The 26,192-nt window shown below is 42.5% G+C and overlaps 1 long non-coding RNA gene across 1 annotated transcript; it reads right to left on the minus strand.

Moving 5' to 3' along the window:
* Positions 1–5,411: 5,411 nt before the first annotated feature.
* On the minus strand, positions 5,412–8,551 carry LOC112674908 (uncharacterized). The gene is made up of 3 exons (XR_007413393.1): positions 8,105–8,551; positions 7,818–7,925; positions 5,412–6,666 (listed from the first exon to the last, which is right to left on the minus strand). It is a non-coding gene; the product is annotated as an uncharacterized LOC112674908 (long non-coding RNA).
* Positions 8,552–26,192: the final 17,641 nt, after the last annotated feature.

Below are 26,192 nucleotides of genomic sequence, written 5' to 3' on the forward strand. Positions count from 1 at the left end.
AATGACGAGAAGGAAAACCACACCTCAAAAGAAAGAATCACAAACAGTCCTCTCTTCCACAGAGTTACAAAATCTGGATTACAATTCAATGTCAGAAAGCCAATTTAGAAGCACTATCATACAGCTACTGGTGGCTCTAGAAAAAAGCATAAAGAACTCAAAAGACTTCATGACTGCAGAATTTAGAGCTAATCAGGCAGAAATTAAAAATAAATTGAATGAGATGCAATCCAAACTAGAAGTCCTAATGACGAGGGTTAACGGGTGGACGAAAGAGTGAGTGACATAGAAGACAAGTTGATGGCAAAGAGTGAAACTGAAGAAAAAAGAGACAAACAATTAAAACACAATGAGGATAGATTAAGGGAAATAAACGACAGCCTGAGGATGAAAACCCTACGTTTTTTTAAAAAAATTTTTTGAATTTATTTATAAATGATAGTCACAGAGAGAGAGAGAGAGAGGCAGAGACACAGGCAGAGGGAGAAGCAGGCTCCATGCACCAGGAGCCCTATGTGGGATTCGATCCCGGGTCTCCAGGATCGTGCCCTGGACCAAAAGCAGGCGCCAAACCACTGAGCCACCCAGGGACCTCAAAACCTACATTTAATTGGCGTTTCCAAGGGTGCCAAATGGGACAGAGATCCAGAATATGTATTTGAACAAATCTTAGCTGAAAACTTTCCTAATCTGGGAAGGGAAACAGGCATTTAAATCCAGGAAATAGAGAGATCTCACCCGAAAATCAATAAAAACTCTTCAACATCACGACATTTAATAGTGAAGCTTGCAAATTCCAAAGATAAAGAGAAGATCATTACAGCAGCGAGAGACAAGAAATCCCTGACTTTTATCAGGAGGAATATTAGGGTAACAGCAGACCTCTCCACAGAGACCTGGCAGGCCAGAAAGGGCTGGCAGGATATATTCAGGGTCCTAAATGAGAAGAACATGCAACCAAGAATACGTTATCCAGCAAGGCTCTCATTCAAAATGGAAGGAGAGATAAAGAGCTTCCAAGACAGGCAGGAACTGAAAGAATATGTTACCTCCAAACCAGCTCTGCAAGAAATTTTAAGGGGGAGGCTTAAAATTCCTCTTTAAGAAGAAGTCCAGTGGAACAATACAGAAAAACAAGGACTGAATAGATATCATGGTGACACTAAACTCATATCTCCGAATACTAACTCTGAACATGAACGGATTAATGAACCCATAAAAAGCGCAGAGTTCTAGATTTGATAAAAAATCAGGACCCATCCATTTGCTGTCTACAAGAGACTCATTTTAGACAGAAGAACACCTATAGCCTAAACATAAAAGGTTGGAGAACCATTTCCCATTCAAATGGTCCTCAAAAGAAAGCAGGGGAAGCCATCCTTATATCAGATAAACTAAAATTTACCCCGAAGACTGTAGTGAGAGGTGAAGAGGGACACTATATCATACTTAAAGATCTATCCAACAAAAGGACTAAACAATCCTCAATATATATGCCCCGAATGTGGGAGCTGCCAAACATATCAATCAATTAATAACCAAAGTGAAGATATACTTAGATAATAATACACTTATACTTGATGACGGCAATCTAGCTCTTTCTATACTCAAAAGGTCTTTTAAGCACAACATCTTCAAAGAAACGAGAGCTTTACATGATCCAGAAGATGGATTTCACAATGTCTACAGAACTTTATATCCAAACTCAACTGAATACACATTCTTCTTAAGTGCACATGGAACTTTCTCCAGAATAGACCACATACTGGGACACAAATCGGGTCTGAACAGATACCAAAAGATTGGGATCGTCCCCTGCATATTCGCAGACCATAATGCCTTGAAATTAGAACTAAATGACAACAAGAAGTATGGAAGGACCTCAAACACGTGGAGGTTAAGGACCATCCTGCTAAAAGATGAAAGGGTCAACCAGGAAATTAAGGACGAATTTAGAAGATTCATGGAAACTAATGAGAATGAAGATAAAACCGTTCAAAATCTTTGGGATGCAGCAAAAGCAGTCCTAAGGGGGAAATACATCTCAATATAAGCATCCATTCAAAAATGGAAAGAACTCAAATACAAAAGCTAACCTTAAACCTAAACACGTAAAGAAGCTAGAGAAAAAAACAGCAAATAGATCCTACACTCAGCAGAAGAAGAGAGTTAATAAAGATCCAAACAGAACGCAACGAAATCGAGACCAGAAGAACTGTGGAACAGATCAACAAAACCAGGAGCTGGTTCTTTGAAAGAATTTATAAGATAGATAAATGATTAGCCACCCTTATTAAAAAGAAGATAGAGAAGACTCAAATTAATAAAATCATGAATGAGAAAGGAGAGATCACTACCAACACCAAGGAAATACAAACGATTTTGAAAACATATTATGAACAGCTATACGCCAATAAATTAGGCAATCTAGAAGAAATGGACGCATTCCTGGAAAGCCACAAACTACCAAAACTGGAACAGGAAGAAATAGAAAACCTGAACAGGCCAATAACCAGGGAGGAAATTGAAACAGTCATCAAAAACCTCCCAAGACACAAGAGTCCAGGGCCAGATGGCTTCCCAGGAGAATTCTATCAAACGTTTAAAGAAATCATACCTATTCTACTAAAGCTCTTTGGAAAGATAGAAAGAGATGGAGTACTTCCAAATTCATTCTATGAGGCCAGCATCACCTTAATTCCAAAACCAGACAAAGACCCCACCAAAAGGAGAATTACAGACCAATATCCCTGATGAACATGGATGCAAAAACTCTCAACAAGATACTAGCCAATAGGATTCAACAGCACATAAAGAAATATATTCACCACGACCAAGTAGGATTTATCCCCGAGACACAGGGCTGGTTCAACACTGTAGAAAAATCAATGTGATTCATCATATCAGCAAGAGAAAAACCAAGAACCATATGATCCTCACATTAGATGCAGAGAAAGCATTTGACAAAATACAGCATCCATTCCTGATCAAAACTCTTCAGAGTGTAGGGATAGAGGGAACTTTCCTCGACATCTTAAGAACCATCTACGAAAACCCCACAGCAAATATCATTCTCAATGGGGAAGCACTGGGAGCCTTTCCCCTAAGATCAGGAACAAGACAGGGATGTCCACTCTCACCACTGCTATTCAACATAGTATTGGAAATCCTAGCCTCAGCAATCAGACAACAAAAAGATATTAAAGGCATTCAAATTGGCAGAGAAGTCAAACACTTCCTCTTCACTGATGACTTGATACACTACATAAAAAAACCCAAAAGCCTCAACCGCAAGATTGCTAGAACTCATACACCAATTTGGTAGCATGGCATGATACAAAACCAATGCCCAGAAATCAATGGCATTTCTATACACTAACAATGAGACTGAAGAAAAAAAAATGAAGGAGTCAATCCTATTTACAATTGCACCCAAAAGCGTAAGATACCTAGGAATAAACCTAACCAAAGAGGTAAAGGATCTATACCCTCAAAACTATAGAACACTTCTGAAAGAAATTGAGGAAGACACAAAGAGATGGAAAAACATTCCATACTCATGGATTGCCATAATTAATATTGTGAAAATGTCAATGTTGCCAGGGCAATTTACACGTTTAATGCAATACCTATCAAAATACCATGGACTTTCTTCAGAGAGTTAGAACAAATTATTTTAAGATTGTGTGGAATCAGAAAAGACCCCGAATAGCCAGGGGAATTTTAAAAAAGAAAACCATAGCTGGGGGTATCACAATGCCAGATTTCAGGTTGTACTGCAAAGCTGTGGTCATCAAGACAGTGTGGTACTGGCACAAAAACAGATACATAGATCAATGGAACAGACTAGAGAACCGAGAAGTGGACCCTGAACTTCATGGCCAACTAATATTCGATAAAGGAGGAAAGACTATCCATTGGAAGAAAGACAGTCTCTTCAATAAATGGTGCTGGGGGGATCCCTGGGTGGCGCAGCGGTTTGGCGCCTGCCTTTGGCCCAGGGCGCGATCCTGGAGACCCGGGATCGAATCCCACGTCGGGCTCCCGGTGCATGGAGCCTGCTTCTCCCTCTGCCTATGTCTCTGCCTCTCTCTCTCTCTCTGTGTGACTATCAAAAATAAATAAAAATTTAAAAAAATTATTTAAAAAAATAAAATAAAATAAATGGTGCTGGGAAAATTGGACATCCACATGCAGAAGAATGAAACTAGACCACTCTCTTTCACCATACACAAAGATAAACTCAAAATGGATGAAAGATCTAAATGTGAGACAAGATTCCATCAAAATCCTAGAGGAGAACACAGGCAACACCCTTTTTGAACTCGGCCACAGTAACCTCTTGCAAGATACATCCATGAAGGCAAAAGAAACAAAAGCAAAAATGAACTATTGGGACTTCATCAAGATAAGAAGCTTTTGCACAGCAAAGGATACAATGAACAAAACTAAGAGACAACCTACAGAATGGGAGAAGATATTTGCAAATGACGTATCTGATAAAGGGCTAGTTTCCAAGAGCTATAAAGACCTGCTTAAACTCAACACCAAAGAAACAAACAATCCAATCATGAAATGGGCAAAAGACATGAAGAGAAATAGCACAGAGGAAGACATAGACATGGCCAACATGCACATGAGTAAATGCTCTGCATCACTTGCCATCAGGGAAATACAAATCAAAACCACAATGAGATACCACCTCACACAAGTGAGAATGGGAAACATTAACAAGACAGAAAACAACAAATGTTGGAGAGGATGCGGAGAAAAGGGAACCCTCTTACACTGTTGGTGGTAATGTGAACTGGTGCAGCCACTCTAGAAAACTGTGTCAAGGTACCTCAAAGATTTAAAAATAGACCTGCCCTACAACCCAGCAATCGCACTGTTGGGGATTTACCCCAAAGATACAGATGCAATGAAATGCCGGGACACCTGCACCGTGATGTTTCTAACAGCAATGTCCACAATAGCCAAACTGTGGAAGGAGCCTCAGTGTCCATCGAAAGATGAATGGATAAAGAAGATGTGGTTTATGTATACAATGGAATATTACTCAGCCATTAGAAATGACAATTACCCACCATTCGCTTCAACGTGAATGGAACTGGAGGGTATTATGCTGAGTGAAGTAAGTCAATCGGAGATGGACGAACAGTGTATGTTCTCATTCATTTGGGGAATATAAATAATAGTGAAAGGGAATATAAGGTAAGGGAGAAGAAATGTGTGGGAAATATCAGAAAGGGAGACAGAAAATAAAGGCTCCTAACTCTGGGAAATGAACTAGGGGTGGTGGAATGGGAGGAGGGCGGGGGGTGTGGGTGAGTGGGTGACGGGCACTGAAGGGAACACTTGACAGGATGAGCACTGGGTGTTATTCTGTATGTTGGTAAATTGAACACCAATAAAAAATTAATTTATTAAAAAATAAACTCAACACCAAAGAAACAAACAATCCAATCATGAAATGGGCAAAAGACATGAAGAGAAATCTCACAGAGGAAGACATACACATAGCCAACATGCACATGAGAAAACGCTCTACATCACTTGCCATCAGGGAAATACAAATCAAAACCACAATGTGATACCACCTCCCACCAGTGAGAATGGGGAAAATTAACAAGGCACGAAACCACAAATGTTGGAGAAGATGCAGAGAAAAGGGAACCCTCTTACACTGTTGGTGGGAATGTGAACTGGTGCAGCCACTCTGGAATACTGTGTCGAGGTTCCTCAAAGAGTTAAAAATAGATATACCCTATGACCCAGCAATTGCACTGTTGGGGATTTACCCCATAGATACAGATGCAATGAAACGCTGGGACATCTGCACCCCGATGTTTATATCAACAATGGCCACAATAGCCAAACTGTGTAAGAAGCCTCGGTGTCCATAGAAAGATGAATTGATAAAGAAGATGTGGTTTATGTATACAATGGAATATTACTCAGCCATTAGAAATGACAATTACCCACCATTTGCTTCAATGTGGGTGGAACTGGAGGGTATTATGCTGAGTTTGGTAAGTCAATTGAAGAAGAACAAACATTATAGGTACTCATTCATTTGGGGAGTATAAATAATAGTGAAAGGGAATATAAGTTAAGGGAGAGGAAATGTGTGGGAAATATCAGAAAGGGAGATAGAACATAAAGGCTCCTAACTCTGGGAAACGAACTAGCATAGGTGGAAGGGGAGGAGGGCGTGGGGTGGGGGTGAATGGGTGACGACACTGAGGCGGGCACTTGACGGGATGAGCACTGGGTGTTAATCTGTATGTTCGTAAATTGAACACCAATAAAAAATAAAGTTGTTAAAAAATAACAAAGTATCTATTCTGCCTTCTCGGAGCATACGCATGGTCCAGGCCTCACCCAGGGTCAGGGTGGATGTTTCCTTTCCACACCAGAGACACAAGGAGGGGCGCTGTGGTCAGCTTTCAAACCACGGGCCACTGGGAAGAACAGGGTCTGGCGCTCAGCCCAGAGATACCCATCCCCTCAGGAAGTTTTGGAGGACAAAGGACTTCAGGGCCCACACAGAAAAAGGATCTAGGCTTCAAAATACCATTGGTTGGTTGGGACGCAGGGCACAGCATTGGCAACTTCAATACATTCAAGTAGTTGAGCAACACCCGCATTTCTCTCAACTCAGACCTGTTAGGAAGACCAGTATGCCATGGAGTCATCCGTAAACATCCCAATGCAGATAGAACACAGAGGGTTAGCACCTCAAACACTGCTCAAGATCCCACAGATGGGACCTGAGAAGAGACCAAATCGTGGGCTGCGTGGCATTTCCCCTAAGCTGATGTCCCTTGGTCTGTTCCTGACCTAGGGAGGAAGGATCAGGGGAGAGCACCTTCTTTGGCAGGCCCCAGGGGTGCCATTTTTTTTCTACTCTGGGCTCTTGGCTTGCCCTGATCATCTTTGGGTCCTTCCACCATGAATGGGATTGTTCACAGCCCTGACCGGCCATGCTTGTAGTCGGTGGTCTGATGCACCTGTGCTTCTCGGGGGGAGATGGAGTAATTGAACCCTTGGAGCAACTCATCAAGATCTGTGTGAATCTCTACAAAAAAGATGGAGCCAGCTATCTGGGTCAAGAGGCATCAGAGGGCTTCCACCCAAACTGGATTCCAGGTTATGGCAGATCAAGCTATTTAAACAGTCTGTGGGGACACACTCATTGCTCCTTGCAGCACGGCAGACATGGCGAGAGAATGGCATCATGTCAAGTGCCAAGGGCCTTGAATCGCTGAATCACTGTGGCAGACGGTCCCATTGATTGAGTACTACGAGGACCTCTAAGGACACAGCTCATGATCTGTTGGGCCTACAATGATCTGATGTGTTTTGGCAAATGACACCTTAGAGATAAACCTAGAGAATCGCTTCATCCCACCCTTCCTTTTGTCTTAAATCACCCTCTTTCGTGTGATCTTTTGTGATCTTGCCTGCAGACGTCGAGCAATGACAGTGCAGCTGCGTTCTACACAGGATACCTGAGGCGCGTGGGTGAATTAAGGAAAATGGTAGTGAAACGCAAAGACACTCATTGCTCTGAGTGAAAAAAACTAACCACCCCCACTCCTCAAAAGCATGAAATCTATTCTGCACCATTCTAACCTAGGGAAACAGTGTCTTATCACCTCAGACATAGCCAGAGGTTAGGATTGGAGGTTCAGGACTCTTTGTGTTTAGGCCTGTGTGGCACTCATGTGGAAAAACTACGGCAGGGCCCCAGGTTTCTCTCCATGTTTGTGTGGGGGCCATTTGTGTGTGGAGAACCCTCTTCCCATTCTCACCTCGGAACAGCACTGCTCCTTGTTTGCCTGGTGCACCCGATCATTGTCTAGGGAGTTAGAAGTGTTGAAGCCACAGAACATCTCCTCCAAGATTTCCTGGGTGCAGCTCTGCAAATACAATGCCCCGTATGTACACGGCCAAGAGACATTAGGTTACTCCCTCCAGAACACAACAAGGGGATATCCCATTTAGAAATCATGTTCTCCACTTCACATCACAGGGGCAGCTGAAGGGAAATCGGGCAAGGAGAAGCCAGATGAAAGAGACTCTTGCACTTATGACTTACTTGAAGTTGAGCTTGGTCCTCAGCACTCAACTTCTCATCTTGCCTGCTATGACCTGGCGTCTGAACATCAAAGATGTGTCAGGCTTCCAAACCGTGGCAGCTGGTTCTGCCAAGGAAGGGCATGTTCTTCTCCTCTGTCCCCTCTACACACACACACACATACACACAGACTCACACTAACACACCCTCTTACACATACACAAACGGACACACACCCAATGAGGGTGAAAGAGGTGCGAACCCCCTCAGCTGAGATTACAGTGTGGCCTGCTAGCCAGTGGCTTCCCCCAGGTGCCTTGCGGTACCTGTTGAGGTCTCACGCACATAACCAGAAGCTTCGGCGAAGAGTCTGAGCTGATGTCCATAGCCACATGAACATCTCTCTGTCTGGTCTCCCTGAAGCCCAGAGCCACTGAATGTAGGGCAACAACAGAACATCTTGTTCTCTTGACCGGTTCCAGTTAAGTGATCTGGAAAGAGGGACATTGTTCAATGCAGCTTCCTGTTTACCAGAGTTCTAAATCCATTACACGCTTGTCCCCGAATAACTGACGTCACTTTATCAAGATCCCAGCCCTTGGGCCCCTCCCTTCAGTCAGACCTATCCAGAGCCCCTTCTTGGCAGATGACTGCTAACCTCATGCCATCTCCTTAACTGTACATCAGGAGCCAAAAATGCCATAGCCACAACTCTCTGAAAATGCAAGGAAGGTCCTACTTTTCTGGAGATGGAGCTGATTTCATACCTCTCTTTCTGTGTTTGATTTCCCAGATCTGTGACCTATCTGACCCACCGTGTCTCTCACATAGTCCCCAGGTTCCCACCCTGCACGGTGATAGAAGAGGCAGAATCTCTTTCTTAGGGACATCATCAGGGGTCTATGGATGATATTTGTAATACACGTGAGCTGGTGCCCTGTGTAACTGAGGTGCAATTTTAAGGATGGTGCATTGACATGAAGGGGTGAGATGTGGCATGGGGTACAACTTGAAAGTGGCCTGGGTACCAGCAACGTAATATCACAATAGTCACTTTACCTCCGGCCTCATTTCAATGGGGCCAGCAAGATGGGGTGGGAATGATACAAGATGCAGCCATGGTCATCTTCTGTTGTGAAACCGTCTGATTGTGCCCTGATTTTTTTTCATAATACATTAATTTTTTATTGGTGTTCATTTTACCAACATACAGAATAACACCCAGTGCTCATCGTGTCAAGTGCCTCCCTCAGTGTCCCCCACCCCCCGCCTTCCTCCCCTTCCATCGCCCCTAGTTTGTTTCCCAGATTTAGGAGTCTTTATGTTCTGTCACCCTTTATATTTCCCACACATTTCTTCTCCCATCCCTTATATTCCCTTTCACTATTATTTGTATTCCCCAAATGAATGAGAACAATGTTTATCCTTCTCTGATTGACTTACTTCACTCAGCATAATACCTTCCAGATCCATCCACTTTGTTTTTTTTTTAATTTTTATTTATTTATGATAGTCACAGAGAGAGAGAGAGGCAGAGACACAGACAGAGGGAGAAGCAGGCTCCATGCACCGGGAGCCCGACGTGGGACTCGATCCCGGGTCTCCAGGATCGCGCCCTGGGCCAAAGGCAGGCGCCAAACCACTGCGCCACCCAGGGATCCCCAGATCCATCCACTTTGAAACAAATGGTGGGTATTTGTCATTTCTTTTTTTTTTATTTTTATTTATTTATGGTAATCACACAACGAGAGAGAGAGAGAGAGAGGCAGAGACACAGACATAGGGAAAAGCAGGCTCCATGCACCGGGAGCCTGACGTGGGATTTGATCCCAGGTCTCCAGGATCGGGCCCTGGGCCAAAGGCAGTCGCCAAACCGTTGCGCCACCCAGGGGTCCCGTATTTGTTGTTTCTAAAGGCTGAGTAATATTCCATTGTATACATAAACCACATCTTCTTTATCCATTCATCTTTTGATGGACACCGAGGCTCCTTCCACAGTTTGGCTATTGTGGACATTGCTGCTAGAAACATCAGGGTGCATGTGGCCCAGTGTTTGATTGCATCTGTATCTTTGGGTTAAATCCCCAATAGTGCAATTGCTGGGTCATAGGGCATGTCTATTTTTAACTCTTTGAGGATCCTCCACACAGTTTTCCAGAGTGGCTGCACCAGTTCACATTCCCACCAACAGTGTAAGAGGGTTCCCTTTTCTCTGCATCCTCTCCAACATTTGTGGTTTCCTGACATGTTAATTTTCCCCATTCTCACTGGTGTGAGGTGGTATCTCATTGTAGTTTTGATTTGTATTTCCCTGATGGCAAGTGATGCAAAGCATTTTCTCAAGTGCATGTTGGCCATGTCGATGTCTACCTCTGTGAGATTTCTCTTCATGTCTTTTGCCCATTTCATGATTGCATTGTTTGTTTCTTTGGTGTTGAGTTTAATAAGTTCTTTATAGATCTTGGACACTAGCCCTTTATCTGATACGTCATTTGCAATATCTTCTCCCATTCTGCAGGTTGTCTTTTAGTTTTGTTGACAGTATCCTTTGCTGTGCAAAAGCTTCTTATCTTGATGAAGTCTCAATAGTTCATTTTTCTTTTGTTTCTTTTGCTTCATGGATGTATCTTGCAAGAAGTTACTGTGGCCAAGGTCAAAAGGGTGTTGCCTGTGTTCTCCTCTAGGATTTTGATGGAATCTTGTCTCACATTTAGATCTTTCCTCCATTTTGATTTTATCTTTGTGTATGGTGAAAGAGAGTGGTCTAGTTTCATTCTTCTGCATGTGGATGTCCAATTTTCCCAGCACCATTTATTGAAGAGACTGTCTTACTTCTGATGGATATTCTTTCATCCATTATCAAATATTAGTTGACCACAAAGTTCAGGGTTCCACTTCTGGGTTCTCTATTCTTTTCCATTTGTCTATGTGTCTGTTTTTGTGCCAGTACCACACTGTCTTGATGACCACAGCTTTGTATTACAACCTGAAATCTGGCATTGTGATGCCCCCAGTTATGGTTTTCTTGTTTAAAATTCCTCTGGCTATTCGGGGTCTTTTCTGATTCCACACAAATCTTAAAATAATCTGTTCTAACTCTCTGAAGAAAGTCCATGGTATTTTGATAGGTATTGCATTAAACGTGTAAATTGCCCTGGTAACATTGACATTTTCACAATATTAATTCTGCCAAACCATGAGCATGGAATATTTTTCCATCTCTTTGTGTCTTCCTCAATTTCTTTCAGAAGTGTTCTATAGTTTTTAGGGTACAGATCCTTTACCTCTTTGGTTAGGTTTATTCCTAGGTATCTTATGCTTTTGGGTGCAATTGTAAATGGGATTGACTCCTTAATTTCTCTTTCTTCAGTCTCATTGTTAGTGTATAGAAATGCCACTGATTTGTGGGCATTGATTTTGTATCATGCCATGCTACCAAATTGCTGTATGAGTTCTAGCAATCTTGTGGTGGAGGCTTTTGAGTTTTCTATGTAGAGTATCATGTCATCAGAGAAGAGGGGGAGTTTGACTTCTTCTTTGCAAATTTGAGTGCCCTTAATGTCTTTTTGTTGTCTGATTACTGAGCCTAGGACTTCCAATACTATGTTGAATAGCAGGGGTGAGAGTGGACATCCCCCGTCTTGTTCCTGATCTTAGGGAAAGGCTCCCTGTGCTTCCCCGTTGAGAATATTTTCTGTAAGGTTTTCGTCGATGGCTTTTACGATGATGAGGAATGTTCCCTCTATCCCTACGCTCTGAAGAGTTTTGATCAGGAATGGATGCTGTATTTTGTCAAATGCTTTCTCAGCATTTGGTTTTTCTCTTGCTGATATGATGAATCACATTGATTATTTTACCAATGTTTGAGCAGCCTTGTGTCCCGGGGATAAATCCTGCTTGTTCATGGTGAACAATTTTCTTAATGTACTGTTGGATCCTATTGGCTAGTATCTGGTTGAGAATTTTTGCATCCATGTTCATCAGGGATATTGGTCTGTAATTCTCCTTTTTGGTGGGGTCTTTGTCTGGTTCTGGAATTAATGTGATGCTGGCCTCATAGAACGAATTTGGAAGTACTCCATCACTTTCTATCTTTCCAAGCAGCTTTAGTAGAATAGGTATGGTTTCCTCTTTAAACATTTGATAGAATTCCCCTGGGAAGCCATCTGGCCCTGGACTCTTGTGTCTTGGGAGGTTTTTGATGACTGCTTCAATTTCCTCCCTGGTTATTGGCCTGTTCAGGTTTTCCATTTCTTCCTGTTCCAGTTTTGGTAGTTTGTGGCTTTCCAGGAATGTGTCCATTTCTTCTAGATTGCCGAAATTATTGGCGTATAGCTGTTCATAAAATGTTTTGAAAATCGTTTGTATTCCCTTGGTGTTGGTAGTGATCTCTCCTTTCTCATTCATGATTTTATTATTTTGAGTCTTCTCTATCTTCTTGTTAATAAGCCTGGCTAATGATTTATGTATCTTATTAATGCTTTCAAAGAACCAGCTCCTGGTTTTGTTGATCTGTTCCACATTTCTTCTGGTCTCGAATTCGTTGAGTTCTGCTCGAATCTTAATTATATCTCTTCTTCTGCTGGGTGTAGGATCTATCTGTTGTTTTTTCTCTAGCTCCTTTATGTGTAAGGTTAGCTTTTGTATTTGAGTTCTTTCCAGTTTTTGAATGGATGCTTGTATTGCGATGTATTTCCCCCTTAGGACTGCTTTTGCTGCATCCCAAAGATTTTGAATGGTTGTATCTTCATTCTCTTTAGTTTCCATAAATCTTTTAAATTCATTCTTAGTTTCCTGGTTGACCCTTTCATCTTTTAGCAGGATGGTTCTTAACCTCCACGTGTTTGAGGTCCTTCCATACTTCTTGTTGTCATTTAGTTCTTATTTCAAGGTATTATAGTCTGCGATTATGCAGGGGATGATCCCAATATTTTGGTATCCGTTGAGATCCAATTTGTGACCCAGTATGTGGTCTATTATGAAGAAAGTTCCATGTGCACTTGAGAAGAATGTGTATTCAGATGAGTTTGGTTGTAAAATTCTATAGATATCTGTGAAATCCATCTGGTCCAGTGTATAATTTGAAGTCTCGTTTCTTTGGAGATTTTGTGTTTAGAACCTATCGAGGATAGATAGAGCTAGATTGAAGTCACCAAGTATACGTCTATTATTATCTAAGTATGTCTTTACTTTGGTTATTAATTAATTGATATATGTAGCAGCTCCCACAGTCGGGGCATATATATTGAGGATTGTTAAGTCCTCTTGTTGGATAGATCCTTTAAGTACGATGTAGTGTCCCTCTTCATTCTCACTACAGTCTTCGGGGTAAATTTTAGTTGATCTGATATAAGGATGGCTACCCCTGCTTTCTTTTGAGGACCATTTGAATGGTAAATGGTTCTCCAAAACCTTTTATTTTCAGGCTGTTGGTGTCCTTCTGTCTAAAATGAGTCTCTTGTAGACAGCAAATATTTGAGTCCTGGTTTTTTATCCAGTCTGACACCCTGCGACTTTTGATGGGGTCATTAAGCCCATTCACCTTCAGAGTTACTATTGAAAGATATGAGTTTAGTGTCACCATGATATCTATTCAGTCCTTTTTTTTTTGTGGATTGTTCTACTGGACTTCTTCTTAAAGGGCAATTTTAAGATTCCCCCTTAAAATTTCTTGCAGACCTGGTTTGGAGGTCACATATTCTTTCAGTTCCTGCCTGTCTTGGAAGCTCTTTATCTTTCCTTCCATTTTGAATGAGAGCCATGCTGGATAAAGTATTCTTGGTTGCATGTTCTTCTCATTGAGGACCCTGAATATATCCTGCCACCCCTTTCTGGCCTGCCAGGTCTCTGTGGAGAGATCTGCTATAATACTCCACCTGATAAAAGTCAGGGATTTCTTGTCTCTTGCTGTTTTAAGGATCTTCTCTTTATCTTTGGAATTTGCAAGCTTCACTATTAAATGATGAGGAGTTGAATATTTTTTATTGATTTTAGGGGGGATCTCTCTATTTCCTGGATCTGAAGGCCTGTTTCCCTTCCCAGATTAGGATAGTTTTCAGCTATAATTTGTTCAAATACATATTCTGGCCCTCTGTCCCTTTCGGCGCCCTCGGGAACATCAATTAAACGTAGGTTTTTCTTCCTCAGGCTGTCGTTTATTTCCCTTAATCTATCTTCATGGTCTTTTAATTGTTTGTCTCTTTTTTCCTCGGGTTCCCTCTTTGCCATCAACTTGTCTTCTATGTCACTCACTCGTTCTTCCACCTCGTTAACCCTCGTCATTAGGACTTCTAGTTTGGATTGCATGTCATTCAATTGATTTTTAATTTCTGCCTGATTGGATCTAAATTCTGCAGTCATTAAGTCTCTTGAGTCCTTTATGCTTTTTTCTAGAGCCACCAGTAGCTTTATAATAGTGCTTCTGAAGTGGCCTTCACATGGAATTGTAATCCATATTTTGTAACCCTAGAGAAAGAGGACTGTTTCTGCTTCTTTCTTTTGAGGTGAGGTTTTCCTTCTAGTCATTTTGCTCAGTGCAGAGTGGTGAAAAACAAGTTGTTGGGAAAAGGAGATAAAGAAGAGAAAGAAGGGGGATCCCTGGGTGGCGCAGCGGTTTGGCGCCTGCCTTTGGCCCAGGGCACGATCCTGGAGACCCGGGATCGAATCCCACGTCGGGCTCCCTGCATGGAGCCTGCTTCTCCCTCTGCCTGTGTCTCTGCCTCTCTGTCTCTCTCTCTCTCTGTGTGACTATCATGAATAAATAAATAAAATCTTTAAAAAAAAAAAAAGAAGAGAAAGAAGGAAAGAAACAGAAAAAAAGAAAAAAGTAGAAGAAAGGAAGAAGAAAGAAAAAAAGAAAGAAGAAAAAGAGAAAGAAAAAGAAAGGGAAAAAAGGGGGTGGGGTAGCAAACAGAAATCAAAAAGCAAAAAAAAAAAAAACCACAGGGGAGTATCTTCTGATTCTGTATACTTTAAGTCTCTGACTTCCCCTGGATCTTGTCCGTCTAGCTGGTCTTCTGTGGGAGGCGCCTGTTGTGCTAATTTTCAGGTGTTAGCATTTGCGGGAGCTGCTGTGCCCCTGCCTGGTGCAGGGCTCAGCTGGGGTTGTATACCCTGTGAGGCCCCAGGAGGAACAACCCCAGTGGCGGCGGCCAGCTCTGGAGCTGTGGATTCAGCTCCCGCAGTAACAACGGAGCTCTCCGTCTGCAGGGCCTGGAGGCTCTGGGGGCAGGGCCGCTGATCTGCTCAGCTTGGGCAGGAGTGTCCTTGCTGTCCTGGGCCCTCACGGCCTCAGCCTGTCCCAGGGGGAGGCCGGATCCTGGGCTGTGTCCCGTTGCCCTATGCTCCTGGGCCTGTGCTCTTGGATTCGTGCTCCTGGGGTGGCACAGCCCCCTCTGCGGTGGTGCCACCCCAGCCCCCCAGTTGCTCCAGGGTCCAGCCGTGGTCTCTGCATCCCTTTCGGGAGCTCCATGCACTCTCCCCGAGGCACAGGTGTCTGTTAGTGTCCCAGGGAGCCTGAGGGCATCCCCCCCCTCCTGGGGTCCTGCTCTAACTCCCTGCCATCGCCTTTCCACCCGGGAAGATTGGTGAAGCTCCTGCTTCTCCCGGATGGTGCTTTCCTGTCCTGGGGGCACTCGCCCCGTCCTCAGCCCGGCTCCTTGTGGGGCCCCTCCCCCTTGGATGCCTTTTGTTTTTTTATTTCTTTTTTCCCCGTCTTCCTACCTTGATAGAAGCGTGAAATCTTCTCACGGTAGTGTTCCAGCTGTTCTCTCTTTAAATCTCAGGCCGAATTCGTAGATTTTCAGGAGGATTTGAAGGTTATCTAGGGAATTTGGTGGGGACAGGTGATTTGGGGACCCTACTCTTCCGCCATCTTGCCCTTCCTCCACTGTCTTACCGGCCCATCTAGGATTTTAAATGGGTCCCTTTAATGGGTATGTTTTTCTCCTCCCTTTTTTTTTTTTTTGTTATTGTTCTTCCTTTCTTTATTTTTTTTAATAAATTGATTTTGTATTGGTGTTCAATTTACCAACATACAGAATAACACCCAGTACTCATCCTGTCAAGTGTCCCCCTCAGTGCCCGTCACCACTCACCCCCACCCCCCACACTCCTCCCCTTCCACCACCCTAGTTCGTTTCCCAGAGTTAGGAGTCTTTATGTTCTGCTTCCCTTTCTGATATTTCCCACACATTTCTTCTCCCTTCCCTTATATTCCCTTCCACTATTATTTATATTCCCCAAATGAATGAGAACATACACTGTTTGTCCTTCTCCGATTGACATACTTCACTCAGCATAATACCCTCGGTTCCACCAACGTTGAAGCAAATGGTGGGTATTTGTCACTTCTAATAGCTGAGTAACATTCCATTGTATACATAGACCACATCTTCTTTATCCATTCATCTTTCGATGGACACCGAGGCTCTGTCCACAGTTTGGCTATTGTGGACATTGCTGCTAGAAACACCGGGGTGCAGGTGTCCCGGCGTTTCATTGCATCTGAATCTTTGGGGTAAATCCCCACAGTGCAAATGCTGGGTCACGGCAGGTCTATTTTTAACTCTTTGAGGAACCTCCACACAGTTTTCCAGAGTGGCTGTACCAGTTCACATTCCCACCAACAGTGTAACAAGGTTCCCTTTTCTCCGCATCCTCTCCAACATGTGTGGTTTCATGCCTTCTTAATTTTCCCCATTCTCACTGGTGTGAGGTGGTATCTCATCATAGTTTTGATTTGTATTTCCCTGATGGCAAGTGATGCGGAGCATTTTCTCGTGTGCATGTTGGCCATGTCTATGTCTTCCTCTGTGAGATTTCTCTTCATGTCTTTTGCCCATTTCATGATTGGATTGTTTGTTTCTTTGGTGTTGAGCTTAAGAAGTTCTTTATAGATCTTGGAAACTAGCCCTTTCTCTGATACGTCATTTGCAAATATCTTCTCCCATTCTGTAGGTTGTCTTTTAGTTGTGTTGACTGTAACATTTGCTGTGCAAAAGTTTCCTATATTGATGAAGTCCCAATAGTTCATTTTTGCTTTTGTTTCTTTTGCCTTCGTGGATGTATCTTGCAAGAAGATACTGTGGCCGAGTTCAAAAAGGGTGTTGCCTGTGTTCTCCTCAAGGAATTGATGGAATCTTGTCTCACATTTATATCTTTCATCCATTTTGAGTTTATCTTTGTGTATGGTGAAAGAGAGTGGTCTAGTTTCATTATTTTTATTTTTTTAATTTTTATTTATTTTTGATAGTCACACACAGAGAGAGAGAGAGGCAGAGACATAGGCAGAGGGAGAAGCAGGCTCCACCCACCAGGAGCCTGACGTGGGATTTGATCCCGGGACTCCAGGATCGCACCCTGGGCCAAGGCAGGCGCTAAACCACTGCGCCACCCAGGGATCCCTAGTTTCATTCTTCTGCATGTGGATGTCCCATTTTCCCAGCACCATTTACTGAAAAGACTGTCTTTCTTCCAATGGATAGTCTTTCCTCCTTTATCGAATATTAGTTGACCATAAAGTTCAGGGTCCACTTCTGGGTTCTCTATTCTGTTCCATTGATCTATGTGTCTGTTTTTGTGCCAGCACCACACTGTCTTGATGACCACAGCTTTGTAGTACAGCCTGAAATCTGCATTGTGATGCCCACAGCTATGGTTTTCTTTTTTAAAATTCCCCTGGCTATTCGGGGTCTTTTCTGATTCCACACAAATCTTAAAATAATTTGTTCTAACTCTCTGAAGAAAGTCCATGGTATTTTGATAGGGATTGCATTAAACGTGTACATTGCCCTGGGTAACATTGAAATTTTCACAATATTAGTTCTGCCAAATCATGAGCATGGAATATTTTTCCATCTCTTTGTGTCTTCCTCAATTTCTTTCAGAAGTGTTCTATAGTTTTTAGGGTATAGATCCTTTACCTCTTTGGTTAGGTTGATTCCTAAGTATCTTATGCTTTTGGGTGCAATTGTAAATGGGATTGACTCCTCAATTTCTCTTTCTTCAGTCTCATTGTTAGTGTATAGAAATGCCATTGATTTCTGGGCATTGATTATGTATCCTGCCACACTACCAAATTGAGTTCTAGCAATCTTGGGGTGGAGACTTTTGGGTTTTCTATGTAGAGTATCATGTCATCGGCGAAGAGGGAGAGTTTGACTTCTTCTTTGCCAATTTGAATGCCTTTAATGTATTTTTGTTGTCTGATTGCTGAGGCTAGGACTTCCAGTACTATGTTGAATAGCAGTGGTGAGAGTGGACATCCCTGTCTTGTTCCTGATCTTAGGGGAAAGGCTCCCAGTGCTTCCCCATTGAGAATGATATTTTCTGTGGGGTTTTCGTAGATAGCTTTTAAGATGTCGAGGAAAGTTCCCTTTATCCCTACACTCTGAAGAGTTTTGATCAGGAATGGATGTTGTATTTTGTCAAATGCTTTCTCTGCATCTAATGAGAGGATCATATGGTTCTTGGGTTTTCTCTTGCTGATATGATGAATCACATTGACTGTTTTACGAGTGTTGAACCAGCCTTGTGTCCCAGGGATAAATCCTACTTGGTCATGGTGAATAATTTTCTTAATGTGCTGTTGGATCCTATTTGATAGTATCTTCTTGAGAGTTTTTGCATCCAAGTTCATCAGGGATATTGGTCTGTAATTCTCCTTTTTGGTGGAGTCTTTGTCTGGTTTTGGAATTAAGGTGATGCTGGCCTCATAGAACAAATTTGGGAGTACTCCATCTCTTTCTATCTTTCCAAACAGCTTTAGTAGAATATGTATGATTTCTTCTTTAAACGTGATAGAATTCCCCTGGAAGCCATCTGGCCCTGGACTCTTGTGTCTTGGGAGGTTTTTGATGACTGCTTCAATTTCCTCCCTGGTTATTGGCCTGTTCAGGTTTTCTTTTTTTTTTTTTTTTTTTTTTTTTTTTTTTTTTTTTTAAAAGGTATTTTTTTTTAATTTTTATTTATTTATGATAGTCACACAGAGAGAGAGAGAGGCGCAGAGACACAGGCAGAGGGAGAAGCAGGCTCCATGCACCGGGAGCCCGACGTGGGATTCGATCCCGGGTCTACCAGGATCGCGCCCTGGGCCAAAGGCAGGCGCCAAACCGCTGCGCCACCCAGGGATCCCCTGTTCAGGTTTTCTATTTCTTCCTGTTCCAGTTTTGGTAGTTTGTGGCTTTCCAGGAATGCGTCCATTTCTTCTAGATTGCCTAATTTGTTGGCGAATAGCTGTTCATAATATGTTTTAAAATCGTTTGTATTTCCTTGGTGTTGGTAGTGATCTCTCCTTTCTCATTCAAGATTTTATTAATTTGAGTCTCCTCCCTCTTCTTCTTAATAAGGTTGGCTAATGGTTTATCTATATTATTAATTCTTTCAAAGAACCAACTCTTGGTTCTGTTGATCTGTTCCACAGTTCTTCTGGTCTCGATTACATTGAGTTCTGCTCAAATTTTAATTGACTCTTTTCTTCTGCTGGGTGTGGGGTCAATCTGCTGTTTTTTCTCTAGCTCCTTCAGGTGTAAGGTTAGCTTTTGTATTTGAGTTCTTTCCAGTTTTTGAATGGATGCTTGTAGTGCGATGTATTTCCCCCCCAGAACTGCTTTTGCTGCATCCCAAAGATTTTGAACGGTTGTATCTTCATTCTCATTAGTTTCCATGATCCTTTTAAATCTTCCTTAATTTCCTGGTTGACCCTTTCATCTTTTAGCAGGATGGTCCTTAACCTCCACGTGTTTGAGGTCCTTCCAAACTTCTTGTTGTGATTTAGTTCTAATTTCAAGGCATTATGGTCTGAGAATATGCAGGGGATGATCCCAATCTTTTGGTATCGGTTCAGACCCGGTTTGTGACCCAGTATGTTGTCTATTCTGGAGAGAGTTCCATGTGCATTTGAGAAGAATGTGTATTCAGTTGAGTTTGGGTGTAAAGTTCTGTAGATATCTGTGAAATCCATCTGGTCCAGTGTATCATTTAAAGCACTCGTTTCTTTGGAGATGTTGTGCTTAGAAGACCTATCAAGGGTAGAAAGAGCTAGATTGAAGTCACCAAGTACAAGTGTATTATTATCTAAGTATTTCTTCACTTTGGTTATTAATTGGTTTAAATATTTGGCAGCTCCCACATTCGGGGCATATATATTTAGGATTGTTAAGTCCTCTTGTTGGATAGATCCTTTAAGTATGATATAGTGTCCCTCTTCATCTCTCACTACAGTCTTTGGGGTAAATTTTAGTTTATCTGATATAAGGATGCCTATCCCTGCTTTCTTTTGAGGACCATTCGAATGGTAAATGGTTCTCCAACCTTTCATTTTCAAGTTGTAGGTGTCCTTCTGTCCAAAATGACTCTCTTGTAGACAGCAAATAGATGGGTCCTGCTTTTTTATCCAGCCAAAACCCTGCGCCTTTTGATGGGGTCATTAATCCCGTTCAGTTCAGAGTGACTATTGCAAGATATGAGTTTAGTTTCATCATGATATCTATTCAGTCCTTGTTTTTGCGGATTCTTGCACTGAATTTCTTCTTAAAGGGGAATTTTAAGAGTCCCCCTTAAAATTTCTTGCAGAGCTGGTTTGGAGGTCACATATTCTTTCAGTTCCTGTCTGTTTTGGAAGCTCTTTATCTCTCCTTCTATTTTGAATGAGAGCCTTGCTGGATAAAGTATTCTTGGTTGCATGTTCTTCTCATTTAGGACCCTGAATATATCCTGCCAGCCCTTTCTGGCCTGCCAGGTCTCTGTGGAGAGGTCTGCTGTTAGCCTAATATTCCTCCCCATAGAAGTCAGGGCTTTCTTGTCTTTTGCTGCTTTAAGGATCTTCTCTTTATCTTTGGAATTTGCAAGCTTCACTATTAAAAGTCGAGGTGTTGAACGGTTTTTATTGATTAGGGGGGGATCTCTCTATTTCCTGGATCTGAAGGCCTGTTTCCCTTCCCAGATTAGGAAAGTTTTCAGCTATGATTTGTTCAAATACGTATTCTGGCCCTCTGGCCCTTTCGGCGCCCTCGGGAATCCCAATTAAACGTAGGTTTTTCTTCCTCAGGCTGTCGTTTATTTCCCTTAATCTGTCTTCATGGTCTTTTAATTGTCTGTGTCTTTTTTCCTCAGTTTCCCTCTTTGCCATCAACTTGTCTTCTATGTCACTCACTCCTTCTTCCACCTCGTTAACCCTTGTCATTAGGATTTCTAGTTTGGATTGCATCTCATTCAATTGATTTTTAATTTCTGCCTGATTGGATCTAAATTCTGCAGTCATGAAGTCTCTTGAGTCCTTTATGCTTTTTTCTAGAGCCACCAGTAGCTTTATAATAGTGCTTCTGAATTGGCTTTCTGACATTGAATTGTAATCCAGATTTTGTAACTCTGTGGGAGAGAGGACTGTTTCTGATTCTTTCTTTTGAGGTGAGGTTTTCCTTCTAGTCATTTTGCTCAGTGCAGAGTGGCCAAAAACAAATTGTATTGGGAAAAGGAGAAAAAGAGAGAGAGAAGGAAATAAAAGAGAAAAAAGAAAAAAGAAAAAAGGAAGAAAAAAAGGAAAAAAGAGAAGAAAAAGAGAAAGAAAAAAAAAAGAAAGGTAAAAAAGGGGTGGGGCAAGCAATCAGAAATCAAAAAGAAAAAAAAACACGGGGGAGTATCTTCTGATTCTGTATACTTTAAGTCCCTTGACTGCCCCTAGAAGTTATGCGTCTAGCTGGTCTTCTGGGAGAGGGGCCTGTTGTGCTGATTTTCAGGTGTTAGCGCTTGGGTGAGGCGCTCTGCCCCCTGCCTGGTGCAGGGCTCAGTGCGGGTTGTTTACCCTGTGAGGCCCCAAGGGGAACAACCCCAGTGGTTGCTGCAGCTCTGGAAACCTGGATTCAGCTCCCGCAGGAACTACTCCGTCTGCAGGGGCCTGGAGGCTCCGGGGTGGGGCTGCTGATCTGTTCAGCTGGGGCAGGAGCGTCCTTGCTGTCCTGGGCCCTCCCGGCCTCTGCCTGTCCCAGGGGGAGGCCGGGTCTTGGGCTGTGTCCCTGCGCCTTGTGCTCCGGTGCCTGCGCTGTTGGATTCACGCTCCCGGCCGGGCAGCGGCCTCTGCGGAGCTGCCACCCTAGCCCCTATGAGCTGCTCCCGGCCGGGCAGCCCCCTCTGCAGAGCCCCGCCCGAGCCTCTCCGAGCTGCTCTGGGTCCCGCCATGCGTGCTGCAGCTCTTAGGGAGCTTGGCGCACTGTCCCGGAGCGCAGGTGTCTGTTAGTGTCCCAGGGAGCCTGAGGGCATCCCCGCCCTCATGGGGTCCTGCTCTAACTCCCTGTGGGCGACTTTCCGCCCGGGAAGGTAGGTCTAGCTCCTGCTTCTCCCGAAGGGGGCTCTCCTATCCTGGGGACACTCGCCCCAGCCTTAGCCCGGCTCCTCGCGGGGCCCCTCCCCCTTGGATGCCTTTTGTTTCTTTATTTCTTTTCCCCCCGTCTTCCTACCTTGATGGAAGAATGATCTCTTCTCACTGTAGTGTTTCAGCTGTTCTCTCTTTAATTCTCATGCCGAATTCATAGATTTTCAGGATGATTTGAAGGTTTTCTAGGTAATTTGGTGGGGACAGGTGATTTGGGGACCCTACTCTTCCGCCATCTTGCCCCTCCCCACATCTTGTATATTATTTTTTTAAATATTTTATTCATTCATTATATATAGAGAGAGAGAGAGAAGGAGAGAGAGACAGAGAGAGAGAGAGAGTCAGAGACACAAGCAGAGGGAGAAGCAGGCCCTACGAAGGGAGCCCGACATGGGACCCGATCCAAGATCCCAATACCAATCCCTGAGTCGAAGGCAGGTGCTAAACTGTTGAGCCACCCAGGGATCCCCTTATCTTCTATATTAAAAACTAGAGTTTCCCACAAGAAGCACTGGGAGCCTTTCCCCTAAGATCAGGAACAAGACAGGGATGTCCACTCTCACCACTGCTATTCAACATAGTACTAGAAGTCCTAGCCTCAGCAATCAGACAACAAAAAGACATTAAAGGCATTCAATTTGGCATAGAAGTCAAAGTCTCCCTCTTCACCGATGACATGATACTCTACATAGAAAACCCAAAAGCCTCCACACAAAGATTGCTAGAACTCATACAGCAATTTGGCAATGTGTCAGGATACAAAACCAATGCCCAGAAGTCAGTGGCATTTCTATATGCTAACAATGAGACTAAAGAAAGAGAAATTAAGGAGTCAAACCCATTTACAATTGCACCCAAAAGCATAAGATACCTAGGAATCAACCTAACCAAAGAGGTAAAGGATCTATACCCTCAAAACTATAGAACACTTCTGAAAGAAATTGAGGAAGACACAAAGAGATGGAAAAATATTCCATGCTCATGGATTGGCAGAACTAATATTGTGAAAATGTCAATGTTACCCAGGGCAATGTACACATTTAATGCAATCCCTATCAAAATACCATGGACTTTCTTCAGAGAGTTAGAACAAATTATTTTAAGATTTGTGTGGAATCAGAAAAGACCCCGAATAGCCAGGGGAATTTTAAAAAAGAAAACCATAGCTGTGGGCATCACAATGCCAGATTTCAGGTTGTACTACAAAGCTGTGGTCATCAAGACAGTGTGATACTGGCACAAAAACAGACACATAGATCAATGTAACAGAAGAGAGAATCCAGAAGTGGACCCTGAACTTTATGGTCAACTAATACTCTACAAAGGAGGAAAGACTATCCATTGGAAGAAAGACAGTCTCTTCAGTAAATGGTGCTGGGAAAATTGGACATCTACATGCAGAAGAATGAAACTAGACCACTCTCTCACGATACACAATGATAAACTCAAAATGGATGAAATATCTAAATGTGAGACAAGATTCCATCAAAATTCCAGAGAAGAACCCAGGCAACACCCTTTTTGAACTCGGCCACAGTAACTTCTTGCAAGATACATCCACGAAGGCAAAAGAAACAAAAGCAAAAATGAACTATTGGGACTTCATCAGGATAAGAAGCTTTTCCACAGCAAAGGATACAGTCAACAAAACTCAAAGACAACCTACAGAATGATAGAAGCTATTTGCAAATGATGTATTAGAAAAAGACTAGTTTCCAAGATCTATAAAGAACTTATTAAACTCAACACCAAAGAAACTAACAATCCAATCATCAAATGGGCAAAAGACATGAAGAGATATCTCACAGAGGAAGACATAGACATGGCCAACATGCACATGAGAAAATGCTCTGCATCACTTGCCATCAGTAAAATACAAATCAAAACCACGTGAGATCCCACCTCACACCAGTGAGAATGGGGCAAATTAACAAGGCAGGAAACCACAAGCGTTGGAGAGGATGCGGAGAAAAGGGAACCCTCTTACACTGTTGGTGGGAATGTGAACTGGTGCAGCCACTCTGGAAAACTGAGAGTAAGTTCCTCAAAGAGTTAACAATAGATCTGCCCTACGACCCTGCAATTGCACTGTTGGGGATTTACCCCAAAGATACAGATGCAATGAAAAGCTGGGACACCTGAACCCTGATGTTTCTAGCAGCAATGTCCACAATAGCCAAACTGTGGAAGGAGCCTTGGTATCCATTGAAAGATGAATGGATAAAGAAGATGTGGTCTATGTATACAATGGAATATTACTCAGCTATTAGAAGTGACAAATACCCACCATTTGCTTCAACGTGGATGGAACTGGAGGGTATTATGCTGACTGAAATAAGTCAATTGGAGAAGGACAAACATTGTATGTTCTCATTCATTTGGGGAATATAAATAATAGTGAAAGGGAATATAAGGGAAGGGAGAAGAAATGTGTGGGAAATATCAGAAAGGGAGACAGAACATAAAGACTCCTAACTCTGGGAAACGAACTAGGGGTGGTGTAAGGGTAGGAGGGCAGGGGTGGGGTTGAATGGGTGATGGGCACTGAGGGGTGGCACTTGACGGGATGAACACTGGGTGTTATTCTGTATGTTGCCAAATTGAACACCAATAAAAAATAAATTTATTATTATTTTTTTATTTTTATTTTTTTATGATAGAGAGAGAGAGAGAGAGGGAGAGAAACAGAGGGAGACGGAGGCTCCATGCTGGGAGCCTGACATGGGACTTGATCCCGGTACTCCAGGAGTGCGCCCTAGGCCAAAGGCAGGTGCGAAACCGCTGAGCCACCCAGGGATCCCCAAAAATAAATTTATTATTAAAAAAATAAAAATAAAATAAAGCTAAGTAATTTCTCCATGAAAAAAAAAAAAGAAAAAAAAACAGAAAGGCAAAATATTTATTCAATCTGAAGAGAAACCAGAGTATTATGCTTAGTGAAATAAGTCAATCGGAGAAGGACAAACATTATATGGTCTTATTTTGGGGGGAATATAAATAATAGTGAACGAGAATAAAGGGGAAAGGAGAAAAAATGAGTGGGAAATATCAGAAAGGGAGACAGAACATGAGAGACTCCTAACTCTGGGAAATGAACTAGTGGTAGTGGAAGGGGAGGTGGGCGGGGGGTTGGGTTGACTTGGTCATGGGCACTGAAGGGGGCACTGGATGGGATGAGCACTGGGTGTTATTCTATATGTTGCAAATTGAACACCAATAAAAAAATAAATTTATTAAAATTAATTAATTAATTAATTAAAAGAAACAAAACCAAAGAACATATGGGAGAGGGGAGAAAGATAAAAGAGAGAGGGAGACAAACCATAAGCAACAGAGAAGAAACTGAGGGTTAATGGGAGGATGAGGGTGGGAGATGATATAGATGGGTAATGGGTATTAGGAGGGCACTTGTTATGAGGAGCACTGGGTGTCATATGTAAGTAATGAATCACTTAATTCTACTCCAGAAACCAGTATTGCAGTATATTAACTAATTAGATTTTAAAAATTTTTGAAAAGAAAACATTATTAAAAACGGGTAAAAATTTTAAGTGTAATTATGTCTTTTTCCGAGTTTGTACTTGCTTACCATCTCCTGGTAATGCTAGATTCTGATACATATAGGTCAGAACACAGGCTAAGAATGGTGAATGTACACAAAGGACAAATTTAAACTTAACTACCTGAGGTGAGATAATTACAGAGGTTCTAAATGATATATGGTCAGCTTCATGAAGCAGA

This window comes from Canis lupus, chromosome 10, assembly GCF_003254725.2.
Source record: "Canis lupus dingo isolate Sandy chromosome 10, ASM325472v2, whole genome shotgun sequence".
NCBI lineage: Eukaryota > Metazoa > Chordata > Mammalia > Carnivora > Canidae > Canis > Canis lupus.